A 13,216-nucleotide genomic window follows, 5' to 3' on the forward strand; every position below is an offset into this window, starting at 1 on the left:
AGAACAGTAAGCGGGTAAAAGGAAGAGTATCATATTACACACAAGCACTGATAAACAATAATAATAAGCATGCCACTTGGGTTTTTTTTGCATTACGTAATTTATGGATATCGCCTAAGTAACTTGCTAGTCTCTGCTTCTGAAGTAGGGATCTTACGGGTATTCGCATTCGCATCCGCATACGCATCATACCATGCGGATATTGAAAAAAATATCGCTTCATAAAATTTTGTAGAAAAACTTTCCTTGGTGTATTTACTGCTCGCCCAAATAACTTTCGCACTAGAAAAAGACATGGTCATATGAAATAAGCAAGATAAAATAAGGGAGATATCGAGATATGAAGATGAAAAATTGTGAAAAAATGCACTTTTTCTTCGAAAATAAGTAAAATGTGAAAAAAAAATCGCACATAATAACAGAATAACTATTGAGTTTACGAACTTATTTCATTTTTGTCATATGACTTACATTTTAAGTTTAGTGAAACGGGCAATGTATGTAGTTTTTCGAGAATGCGTAAATGAACGGGAATAGAAGGTGTGACTTTAGAGCGTAGAAAAAAATTTCCCTCGTCCAGACGGGAAAATATGACAAACATGAAATTAGTTCGTAAAGTAAATAAAGCTCAACGGAGCTCTTCCGTGATACGCATTTGGGGTTTGGCAACCGATTGAAGTTTCTCATTGCTTGCGTCGCTGTAGATATAATAAGTCGTTATACACAGTGTGCATGAAGAGACCACTCTCTCAGTTACAAAAATAAACTCCCACAGGGCAGTGTGTGCAGTAAATGTAATATTTATTTATTTCGTCAATCATATATAAAAACTGGTTACATTGATTTCTAAACTATACACGAACATAAGACAAATTAATTTTGTGTCCTCAGCCTCAAGGACTTGGAATACTGTTTCAGTTTATACCGGGACATCGTAAAGTCAATAGCTTCGCAGTGTTGATTATAAGAATTCATCAAACTATTTATAGTCCAACCTAGCTTACGAAGAGCATATAGTAGAAATTGCTTTTGTACTGATTCTATTCTTTCTTCATGTACGCCAGGACGAGGAGACCACACAATGTACAGTATTCCAGTATCGACCGCACATAGGCAATATACAAAGTTTTGATAGTGTACAGGTCTTGAAAATTGTAGCAGAAGCGTTTGATAAACCCTAACATGTTGTTTGCCTTATGTATGATAGTGTTATAGTGGTCGATGAAATTAAGTTTAGAATCTAAGATTATTCCTAAATCCCTAACTTTATCACATTTCTTCACATTCTGATCCCCTAATGCAATTACAATTTTGGGCGTTGTTAATTTTCTGCTAAAGGATATTACATTGCATTTTTTTACATTTACTTCAGGTAGGCTTTTCTTACACTAGATGTAAAATGTGTAGATTTCATTCTGAAATACATTGATGTCTTCTTGATTTTTTATTTCCAAAAACAGCTTCATGTCGTCGGCATATATTAGAACTTTAATATTTTTGAGGATGAAGGAAATGTAGTTTACGTACAAATGAAAAGTATTGGTCCTAAGTGGGAGCCTTGGGGAACACCTGAAGTAACTTGAATGGGATTTGACTTTTTTCCATTAAATTTTATTATTTGTTGCCTGTTTGTTAAATATGATTCAAGCCACTTCAGGAGACCAGACTCAATTCCAATTTTTTGCAGTTTGAAAAGTAGCATTGGTATGTCAATACGATCAAATGCTTTGCTAAAGTCTGTATAGAGAGCTTCAACATGGTACCCATTATCCATTGCATTCAATGAGTAATCTACGAATTCAAGTAAATTTGAGGATGTAGAGCGGCCTTTGAAGAAGCCGTGCTGTTTGTCAGTTATTCGATTTTTGACTTGAGCAAATATCTTTTCATTGACAATTGCCTCAAAGAGTTTAGGAATGCAAGAGATAATAGCGATTCCACGATAATTACGTATGTCAGATTTACGCCCAGATTTGAAAATAGGCACTAAAAATGAGCTTTTCCATATATTTGGGAAGACTCCAGTTTCCAGCGACATATTGAACAGCCAGAACAAAGGAGATGTAAGTTCCTTCGAAAGATTTTTCATGAGTGCTGGAGGTATTCCGTCAGGTCCAGGTCCTTTGGGAGGGTCTAAATTTCTCAGACCCTGCAAAACATCCCGTACCTGAAGTTGGTTGACACCAACGTTTCTTGGATATTCTGGATAAAATGCAAAATAATCGCGGTCGCGATTTTCTTCGGAAAATGTGTTATAGATTTCCTGGAAAAATTTTGCAAAGAGATTGCAATTTTTCTCCGAGTTATCAACAACATGTTCATCGAGTTGCATTATTGATGGAAAATTGTCTGATTTTAGTTTTGTTTTGACGTAATTGAAGAAGTTTTTTGGAAAAGACTTAATTTCTAGTTCAGTTTTTGCATTGAATTCTTCAAAGTTCATGATTGCAAAGTTCAGTTGATCACATATTTCCAAGTAAATTGCTAGATTTTCACTGCTATATTGTTTTTTTGGAAATTTTGTGGGCATTTTGTTTGCGGTTTTTAAACTTTTTTATTTGTTTGTTAAACCAGACTGGATGTTTAGTGTTAGCGTGGCGTCGTTTTTTCTTCAATGGAATCTCTTGGGAGATGACGTTGTACAGAATTTTGTAAAAGACGCTAACAGATGATTCGACATTTCTTTCATCTCTAAAAATTTATTGCCAATTGACACAGTTCAATTTGTTTTTAATATTTGCATAGTTCGCGAGTTTTAAATCAAGGACTCCCTCATACTCACAGTCGTTGGGTCTTTGATATTCATGAAAATATAAAGAATATTCAATTGCTGTGTGAAATTTTTCGTTTTTCCACAGTGGGTTAAATGATTCGGTCACACAGAAATCTTCATGGATATTCGTTAAGAGTAGGTCCAAATATCAATTTTCACGGTTTCGTACATGGTTAACCTGGTTCAAACCTAGTTTAGCAATTTCGTCAAACATGGAGTGCAAAGTGATGTTATCTCCAACGACTGGGAGTAGGATGCTTTCGTTTTCAGGGTCCAAGATGAAGTTAGCGGTGTTTTGATTGAAGTCCCCATAGATGTGAACTTTCACTTCTGGAGGTAGTTCAGATAAAATTTTTTCTGCGCAATTAAAAAACTTTTCATACGTAATTTTATTAGCGTTATGTGGAGGAAAGTACACAGAGGCGAATACGTGTGTTTCACCTGCTATGTGCGATTTTATCCAAATGTGCTCGAATTCTTTGAGTTTAGGTGCAGCAACAGTTTCTGAATTAAAATTCACAGAGACCGCTATGAGGACTCCTCCGCCTGACTTCTTTTCGGATTCTTGAAGATTCCTGTCATTCCTGAATACATTAAACATATTTCCAAAAAATTGACACTTTCATCCCAGTTTGTTTCAGTCGCCAATATGACTGAAAAGGATGAGCCTAAAAGATTGATGTAAATTTGTTTTATTTTGGCTGGGCCTTTCATGCGATTGAAATTTTGACAGTAAACCAAAATTTCAGTCGCATTTTGTGTTGGTGAAGAAATTTTTGGGGATATGGTGGTTGACGATGTTTGAGGGTTGGTGAGTGTTACCTGTAAGTCTTCTTTCTCATCGAAAGGGGTCGTTATTTCCAGTGTTTTCGTTCACTGGATAACGATGTCCGATGAGACTGCAGGTCTGCTAAAGCGTCATCGCGTGATATTCCCAGTTGTTCATGTACGTCCAGGAAAATTTCACGTAGCAGGTTTAAGTCAGTTGGTAGTCCTTCAGCTGCCAGCATCACCGATGCACTAATTTTGGTGATTCCTCGAATGCATACCGTTATTGGCTGATCATGCAGGAAAGCAGGGAAAGTTCGTACCGTTTCCATAATGTTGTGATCACGCAGCCGTGCTTTCAGATAGCGTTTGTCACCAGCAGCGGATTGCTCCGTTAGTCTGACAATCGGTGGACGCATAGGATCTAGCAGCGGAGCAGTATTTTCCGGTTCTGACTGTGAAGTAGTGCTCTGTGTTGTACCTTTTCCAGATCGATACGGGTTGATAGTTTCTCCTTTCCTGAAGTTGATGAGTTTTGGAGCAGAAAGTGCAGCTATCGGATGGTCGGTTGATGAGGGTGGCCCGGCGAATTGAACTTTTGCTGTGGATAGTAATTCTTTGTCTGATGCGTTGATAGTTTTGCGTACCGCTGTGCTGGTTGTTTTGTTTATCATCGTGGCGTGCTGGGATACGGGAACATAATAGTAGAGGGTTATTCATCTTGGCTTAGAATGAGTTATACCTTTCCCAGTAGTTTAATTGGCCAAAACACCTTGCCGGAGCCAACGGAGATTGCGGGTTCGTGTCCCGTCTGGACGGGGGAAATTTTTTTCTAAGCCTAAAAGTCACACCTTCTATTCCCGTTCATTTTCGCATTCTCGAAAAACTACATACATTGCCCGCTTTACAAAACTATTGAGTGTATTATATTTTTGTAAACGTTATTGATTGGGCTCCAACAAAGTTGAACAGCATCTTTTAATTTTTTTTATTTTTTTTCTTTTTGCTCCCAAGAGCTCCAGTGCTGGGTTCTTGTTTTTTTTTTCAATTTTCAGGTGTCTACTAACGAATTCAAAAGCGTGTAGCTGCGACCAAGCGTTTAAAACCGACTTGAACATTTTTGGTTTTCGTAAGAAATATTACATAATTGTTATTGAGTGTATCATATTCTCATGAACGTAAGTGATTTGGCTTTCAGGAGAATGAGTGTAAAAAGAGATAAGTAATAAGAAAGAGAATAAAATGATAAAAAATCATCAGAAACTTTGTTGGTCTGCATTTTTCTACTCCCAGGATTTCCAAGGCTAGGTCCCTGTTTAAGTTTCAGGTATCTACTAACAATCTTAGAAAAGTTTAGCTACGATTACCTGCGACCAAACGATTAAAACCGTTTGATAATAAGAAGAAAATGAGGAAAATCATTATTATCAACTTTGTCAGTCAGTATCTTTTTACTCCCAGGAATTCCAAGGCCAATTCCCTGGTTTTATTCAAGTTTCAGGTGTCTAATTTCAGAATAGTTAAGATGCGATTACACTTTACACTTTTTATTCACTTTCACTTTTTAATTCTATCGCTTTTCACTTCTCACTTGCATATACGTATTTCAACACTTACATAGTGCCATCGTAAGTGCTTATTTGGACTGTGGAGAAAATAGCGAAACCCCAAGAATTTTATACCTAAGTAGGTAAACGAATGCTGAAGGATAATTCAAATCTCAGTGCCATTGAGGCTCTGCGATCAATGAAGCCTGTGAAGCACACCCCGTATTTCCTGGGGAAAATACGGCGGTTTTTAAGTGCTTTAACAGATAAAAATTACCGGGTTACCTTAGCGTGGGTCCCTTCTCATTGTTCGATTCCGGGTAACGAAAAGGCTGACTCTTTAGCTAAGGTGGGTGCTATTGACGGCGATATTTATGAAGACCAATTGCTTATGATGAATTTTATAGCATTTTGCGTCAGAGAACACTCAACAGTTGGCAATCATCATGGAACTCAGATGAACTGGGACGGTGGCTACATTCCATTTTTCCTAAGGTATCGACGAAAGCATGGTTCAAGGGGTTGGATGTAGGTCGGGACTTCATTCGCGTGATGTCCAGACTTATGTCCAATCACTATACGTTAAACACGCATCTCTTTCGTATAGGGCTTGTAGACAGTAATCACTGCGTTTGTGGCGATGGCTACCATGACATCGAGCATGTTGTTTGGTCGTGTACCGAATACTGTGGTGTTAGGTCTGAGCTTATAGATTCCCTTCGGGCCCGAGGAACACAACCGAACGTACCCGTTAGAGACATTCTGGGAAGCGGTGATCTCCAGTACATGACACAGCTATACGTGTTCATAAAACACGCTGGTATTAAAATATGAAACTCTTCTATCTATTTGTTAGATTACCATTCCCGCTACACGCTGAAAGAAGATGATACACTAAGCTGGAGACACTCAAACGAAGACTCGGCATCTTTATGTTCACGCAGACACCTCAGTCCAAACTGCTCAAATAGAACATCACTGCTTAGCCATGTACAAATAAATAAATCGTATAACTCAATATAGTTAAAATCAAAATTGTAACTCCCCTCCTCTCACCTTAAATCCCCACTAGCTCGTAGTCGGCCGCGAGAATAAAGAAAAGGCCTCCCTCTTTTCCCTGCTAATTTAGAATTTAAAAAAAAATGTACTTGGCTCAGTTAAACATAAATTGTATCGTGCCGTGTCAAATAAACTATTTAAAAACTAGGTAAACGAATGGGGCAAATTTTAACTCAGCGAACGTAAACAACTTGAGTTAGGTAGAGAAATGTGCGGCCTATTGATCCATGCCTTGTCGGGGAGTTTTCGGTAGAAATTTAAAAAGCCAAGAGAAATGATTACCCTGATCTCTGTTAAGGAGGGTAGCTGGGTTTTGTTTGAAAATTTCTAAACTTTCTGCGACATCTTATTTCCAAGGGGATGTTACTGATCGAACTAGACTAATGTTGTCGGTAGTCATAGCGTGATCTTCATGAAATATATGTTCGGCTATTTTGGATCAGAAATGGTGAGTTATTCCTTTTTCTGAGTCTTTTTTAGCCTTTACAAGTTCTGAAGTATGTTCCTTAAACCGGATGTCTAAATTTCTTTTAGTTTGGCCAATGTAAACCTTATCACAATGTGGACATGCAACTTTATAAACACCCGCCCTATGTAATTTGTCAATAGTGTCTTTAGTAGACCCCATCTTTGTTTTAATTTGATTATTTCTACTACTGTAGATAATATCGATACCAAATTTTTTACTTTTTTTACGAAGTTGACGTGTATGTAAAATTGACTTCATATTCAACCACTACTTTTTTCCGATCTTCTGTTAGCGGAGTGCGTGTTGTGTGAGATTTCCTATGTTGGATTCGTTTCTATTTATCATAAATGGCTTGTATGGTTCTTCTATTATATGTATCCATTCTGCTCACCAATATCATATATCAATATCAAAAAACTATTCCATTTCGTTTTTCTTACCTTCATTACTGAGAGGCAAAGACTCCATACGGTGGATCATATGGTAGAAAGAAGCCATTTTATGCTGGGAGGAGTGGTTAGAAGTGTTAGGTATTACCCGCTTAGTATGTGTGGGTTTCCTAAAGATTTCGAATTCAAAGTGGTTGGAGTTTTTAACAACGACTACATCTAAAAATGGAAGCCTGTTGTTTTGTTCAATTTCCAAAGTGAACTGCATATTTTTATGAATACCATTCAAAATTCTCAAAAAACTTTCCTAGTCCCCCTGTTGTAAAATACAAAAAATATCATCAACATACCTCCACCAACGATCTGGTAAGCAGTCTTTTTCATTTAGTTTATTTTGCAAATGTGCCATAAAAAGCTCACATAAGAAAGGTGGAAAGGGATTCCCCATCGGTGCTCCTTTCGTTTGTTTGTAAAATTTCCCACGAAATGAAAAATAATTGTCTTCCATGCAAATCGAGTTAACTTCAAGTAACTGCGTACTTTAGTTTTCCAAGGGTTGTCACATTGTTGGGAGAGAAGCCAATCTTCCAAAAGATTTATAGCTTCTTTCACTGGAACACTCGGAAAAAGTGCTGTGACATCAAAAGAAACCATTATCTCGCCAGTGTTGATGCCCCCCGATGATTTTAAATTTTCAACGAAATCTCCTGTGCTCTTAACAGATCGACTAGGAAATTTGTTCGGCATTGATTGAAATTCCTTGACTAACCATTTTGCCAATTTTTCTGTTGGTGCCCCCACCGCAGAAACGATTTCTCTCATTTCATTACCCGGTTTATGTATTTCAGGGAGACCCTTTATTCTAGGAAGAGAAGGGTTCGAAACACAAAGATTTTTAAAAGGGTCACCAAAAATAGGTTGGCATTCTTTGATAGTTTTTTCAATATTTTCCACCATGTCGGCAAGGGGGTTGACTCTATGTTTCCTGTATGGGCCATTATTAATTTTCTCCAACATTTGTTGATCGTAATCATTTTTGTTCAAAATAACAATTTTATTCCCCTTATCAGCTTTTAAATAGAAGACAGGTTTATTACACAATTCTTTGATTGTCTGTAAGTCTGTGCTATTATTTACAAGACGTGGACTTTTTTTTTAAATTATCCAAGAAGGATGTGCGCACTTCACTAATTTGTGCGGTGGAAAAATTGCAAAAACCCATCCCACTTTCAATATCAATGATTGCTTGTTCAACATTTGGTTTAGAAGAAACAGCAAAGTTGAGGCAACAACGATATTGTATTCTCTCTAATTTTATAATGTGTGTGTTCGCGGCGGAGCGAAAGCAGAAACAGCCGTACTCAAGAACTGACAATATCGTTGTTTGGTATTACCTTAGAAGGTCTCCTGGGTGGGCACCCCACCAGGTTCCGGTAATCGTACGAAGAAAATTAATCCTCTGTTGGCATTTTCGTGTCAGATACCTAATATGACAAGCCCAGGTGCATTTAGAGTCGAACCAGACCCCGAGATATTTTTTTTTTTTCTTCACATAACATTTATTTGACACGGCACAAATACAATTTAATGTTTAACGGCGCCAATTATATCTGATGACTTAAAAACTAAAGCAAATTTTTTATCCTCGCTGCCGACTACGAGCTGAAATTAAGTCTAACTTAAAACTAGCATGGGATTTCCAATCAGTGTTTTGTTGTTCAATGGTCGTCTGATAATCGTCGAATGGCATGTATGGATTCGTTCTGCTGAGCCACGATGTCGTGAGTTGGGACAGAGGCTCGTAGTCCTTGGGTCCTGGTTCTGTTGTGCGGGGTCTGGTTGCTGGTTTTGTGCTTAAGGTTCAAACGACCCCCGAGATATTTAGCGACTAAAACCTGAGAGATCGTTTTACCCGTTAGTAAGAGCTGCAGCTGAGCTGGGTTATGCTATAAAAACCTAAATTAATCCACCTTGCGGTCAGACCCAGCCTTTCTCATTCAATTTTTTATTTGTAAAAATAGATTTACATGAACGCTTCAATCCAATAAATGTATATTCACTCTTTAGGTTCTAAAATATTGATGTTGTAATCTTTACATATACAAATGCAGTCAAGTCTGTCTGTCTGTCTGATCCATATAGGCCCGAAAACTACCGAACCGATCGACGTGAAAATTTGTATGTAGGGGTTTTTGGTGCCGATAAAGGTTCCTATGATAGTTTGAGACCCCTCGCTCTTCTGGAAGGGAGGGGTCCCATACAAATGAAACATAAATTTCTGCACAACTCAAGAACAAAACAAGCAAATGAAACCGAATTTGGCATGTGGATGTTTTAAGGGGTAACTAATATGTCAATAATAGTTGGATGAAACACAAATTTGTGCACATCTCGAGAACTAATCAACCAAATGGAACAAAATTTGGCAGGTAAATGTTTTTAGTGGTAACAAATATGTACATAATGGTTTGAAACCCGACTCCCTCTTCTACAAGGGAGGGATCCCATGAAAATGAAACACAAATTTCGCACAGCTCAAGAACCAATCAAGAAAATACAACCAAATTTGGTATGTGAATGTTTTTAGAGGTAACAAATATGTCCATAATGGTTTGACGCCCCTCCCTCTTCTGGAAGTACATGTTTCTTCACAAATTTCTGCACATCTCGCGAACTAATCAACTAAATGAAACCATATTGGCAGATGAATGTTTTTAGTGGTAACAAATATGTTCCATAATCGACCTCAGGCAACATTTTGGATTGTAAGATGGCAACTTCCGGTTTCTGGAAAACAGCCGAAAATGGCCGATATCCACCCAATATAATAATATCCGGATCTAGAATAATACACAGGAGCTAAAATCGATCACAGATAGCATTTTAAATTCTAAGATGGCGACTTCCGGTTTCTGAAAACAGCAGAAAATGACCAAATACTACCCAATATGAGTTTTTCTTTAACCAGTATGCCGTTCAAAATCCAGAAATTGTCTCCAAATGCCATTATGAAATCCAAAATGGCGACTTCCGGTGCCGGAAAAACTGCGGCAAATGACCAAATACCACCCAATATGGGTATTTCCGGAACCGTAATGATGCACTGGAGCCACAAATCGACTACAGACAACATTTTGAATTGTAAGATGGCAACTTCCGGTTTCTGGAAAACAGCCTGAAATGGACGATTCCCATTAAATATTAGTATTTCTGGAACCAGATGCACAGAAACTAAAAATTGATCACAGACACAGTCTTGAATTTTAAGATGGTGACTTCCGGTGTCTGGCATACAGCCGAAAATGACCAAATACCATTCAATATGAATGTTTTCGGAACCAGAATTACGCCCAGATGACAGAAATCGATTTCACAGGCAATTTTTAAGTCCAAAATGACGACTTTCTGCTTCTGAAAAACAGTCCAAAACGACCAAATATCACCCAATATGAGTTTTTCTTTAACCAGTATCCTAAATACCATTTTGAAATCCAAGATGGCGACTACCGGTTTGTGAAAAACAGCCTAAAATAAACAAATACTATCCAATATGAGTATCTCTGGAACCAGATGATGCAAGGAGCTAACAATTGACCTCAGGCTCCATTTTGAATTGCTAAATGGCAACTTATAGGCAACAGTCGAAAAATGACCGAATAATACTCAATATGGATATTTCCGTAAACGTGATGATGCATAGAAACCAAACATTGACCCTGAACGCTATTTTGAATTTGAAGACGACCACTTTCAGTTTCTGGAAAACAACCAAAAATACCTCCCAATATGGGTATTTCCGGTGTCAGATTGATGCCAGAAAGTCTGCTGAGTATGATAGAATACCACCCAATATGAATATATTCAGAATTAAGGCGATGTACAGAAGCCAAAAACGAGGATGTTGTCATTTCGATAAAACCAATCATTTCAAACGATTTGTTATTTGACTTTGATCATATCCTATGGCCGATTCGTCGTGCATTTGCAGACTTCAAACAAACCGCAAGGAATCAATGAACTTGGAACGTTCAAATAAAACGACACCACATTTAAATTATGTTGAGGCCACATATATCGATCAAAGCAGGTATAGTTTTAAATAGTCTTTGAACTTCTCTTCTTTCCATAACATTTGAGCCACATATCAAATTGTTATGAAGTTTGTTATTTGTAAGTTTGAGAGATGACTCGTTCGTATGACACTAGTTATGTTCAAATAAGTCATGTAATCTTTGAGATACTAGACTTTCGTTGTTTTATTAACAATTTAATACATAACGGTTGCTTAAGTTCGATTATAATCAAATGAAATGGGAACGTGTAGGGCAGCCAAACTTTGAAACCACGTGTTCAACCATATTTCATCAGTTAACCCTTAACTATCCCAATCTGATCTGATAATAATAATCAAATCGGTTGTGTAGTTTCTGAGATAATGAAGTTTCATGATTTTCACAAGTCGGCACATTACAAATGAAGTAACAGTTCGATTACAGTAAAATTCAATAGGGTCTTCTGAGGCAGCTAGAACATTCATTTGATACTAATTTTGTGGGAATCGGGTCGGCCATCTCTGAGAAAAGTGAGTGAGTCCAAGTAGTCTTCGGAATATGTTCCTTTGCATAGCTGGATTTCACATTTTTAAACATAACAGGCAAAGTAATAGTCCGATTAAAAAACAAATCGATAAAGTTTTATGGGGCAATTAGCCCTCTCATTTGACACTGATTTTATACAAATCGGTTCAGCCATCTCTGAGAAACATGAGTGAGATTAAACAGTCTTTAGAACACGTTTCTTAAACTTAACTTTTGAACCACAAGCTCAATCTTTATGAAATTCAAACCTTGAAGGTTTTCTAGGTAGCCCGTTCTTTTGAGACCAATTTTGTTCAAATCGGTAGTGTAGTTTCTGAGATATTGATGTTTCATGATTTTCACATTTTTAAACATAACCTCTAAACTAAAAATCCGATTTCAATAAAATTCAATAGAATCTTATTGGGCAACAAGACCTTTCATTTGCAATTAATTTCATGAAAATCGGTCCAGCCATCTCTGAGAAAAATGAGTGAGAATAAAAATCTGCACATACACACACACACACACACACACACACATACAGAAAATGCTCAGCTCGTCGAGCTGAGTCGAGTGATATATGCCATTCGGCCCTTTGGAGCACTTTTATACTTTCGGTTTTGCAAGTGATTGCTATACCTTCCTAGAAGAAAGGCAAAAACGACCAATTCAGTTTTCTCCGGAGAGAATTCGATACCCAGCTTAAGAGCCCATTTAGACAAATTGTCTAAGGTATCTTGCAATGGTCCTTGCAGATCGCTAGCCTCGTTACCAGTAATGGATACAACGCTATCGTCTGCAAGTTGCCTTAGCGTGCATGAATGTGCAAGACATTCATCGATGTCATTGACGTAAAAATTATATAAGAGAGGACTTAAACATGAGTCCTGGGGAAGGCCGATGTAACTAATTCGGGAAGTTGTCGAATCGCCATGTGAGAAATACATATGCTTTTCTGACAATAAATTGAGCAAAAAGTTATTCAAATTTGGTGAAAGTCCCTGCGAATGAAGTTTCGCGCTTAAAACTTCTACAGAGACAGAGTCAAAAGCCCCCTTAATATCCATGAACGCAGAAGCCATTTGCTCTTTTCGAGCAAAGGCTAGTTGAATTTCAGTAGAAAGCAACGCTAGGCAATCGTTCGTCCCTTTGCCCCGGCGAAAGCCAAATTGAGTATCTGGAAGTAACCCGTTTGTTTCGGCCCATTTGTCTAACCGTAAGAGGATCATTTTCTCCATTAATTTCCGGAGGCAAGCGAGCATCGCAATCGGCCTATATGAATTGTGATCAGAGGCAGGTTTCCCGGGTTTCCGAATAGCAATGATTTTTACCTCCCTCCAGTCATGCGGAACAATATTTAGCTCAAGAAACTTGTTGAACAAATTCAACAAGCGTCTTTTTGCAGAGTCGGGTAGATTCTTCAACAGGTTGAATTTTATTCCATCTAACCTTGGAGCCTTATTGTTGCACGACAGGAGAGCCATTGAAAATTCCAACATCGAAAATGGAGGCTCTTCCGTAGTTACTAAAAACGCGTCGCGAAAGGTTTTCTGTTTCGGTACAGAGTCCGGACAGATCTTTTTGGCAAAATCGAGTATCCAGCGATCTGATTTTTTTTTTCTGTTGGGTAC

The 13,216-nt window shown here is 37.8% G+C and overlaps 1 protein-coding gene across 4 annotated transcripts in view; it reads left to right on the plus strand.

The window, feature by feature from the left end:
- The window catches only part of LOC129732484 (uncharacterized), a 227,407-nt gene that overhangs the window by 68,759 nt on the left and 145,432 nt on the right, over positions 1-13,216 (plus strand). The window lies entirely within an intron of this gene.

The sequence above is a fragment of the Wyeomyia smithii genome, chromosome 3, assembly GCF_029784165.1.
Source record: "Wyeomyia smithii strain HCP4-BCI-WySm-NY-G18 chromosome 3, ASM2978416v1, whole genome shotgun sequence".
Classification (NCBI taxonomy): domain Eukaryota; kingdom Metazoa; phylum Arthropoda; class Insecta; order Diptera; family Culicidae; genus Wyeomyia; species Wyeomyia smithii.